This window comes from Penaeus monodon, chromosome 29 (genome assembly GCF_015228065.2).
Source record: "Penaeus monodon isolate SGIC_2016 chromosome 29, NSTDA_Pmon_1, whole genome shotgun sequence".
NCBI classification, from domain to species: Eukaryota; Metazoa; Arthropoda; class Malacostraca; order Decapoda; family Penaeidae; genus Penaeus; species Penaeus monodon.
Window position 1 is genome coordinate 28,471,247 of NC_051414.1, and position 451 is coordinate 28,471,697.

The 451-nt window shown below is 43.7% G+C and overlaps 1 protein-coding gene across 1 annotated transcript in view; it reads left to right on the plus strand.

Annotated features, from left to right (window-relative positions):
• Window positions 1–451, plus strand: part of LOC119591819 (ryanodine receptor-like) — a 115,587-nt gene that overhangs the window by 82,400 nt on the left and 32,736 nt on the right. The gene's annotated exons all lie outside the window — the stretch shown is intronic.

Genomic DNA, 451 nt, shown 5'->3' on the forward strand with positions numbered 1-451 from the left:
ATTCGAGTATACGCAAACACAACGACGCAGCAACAATTATTCAGACACTCGCCAAACCAATGAGACACACAAAACACGAAGGACACACAAGAAATACACAAGAAAAGAAAGAAGAAATAAGGACGAAGACAAAATAAATTGTTATCAAACACCTTCTCACTCGGAGCTCCAAGCTCGGGCCGCGCGAGGGTAATAGCGCCCCGACGTCATCAGCGGAAGGTCAAAAGGTCACCCCCCTTCTTCAGGAAGCGACAGAACGCACGCTCTCGGCGAAGACCAGCACGAACACTCAGAGTCTAACGAGACTGATAATGAAAAATGTATAAGAAAAAGAGAAGAAAAATGGATTGTTTTCTACATGCAAGAACACTGATGCAGACGTGTATATTGCAGAAATGTTTGTAGATATCAAGGGAGTAATGTGCATATACGCAGCTATGTGATTCCATGT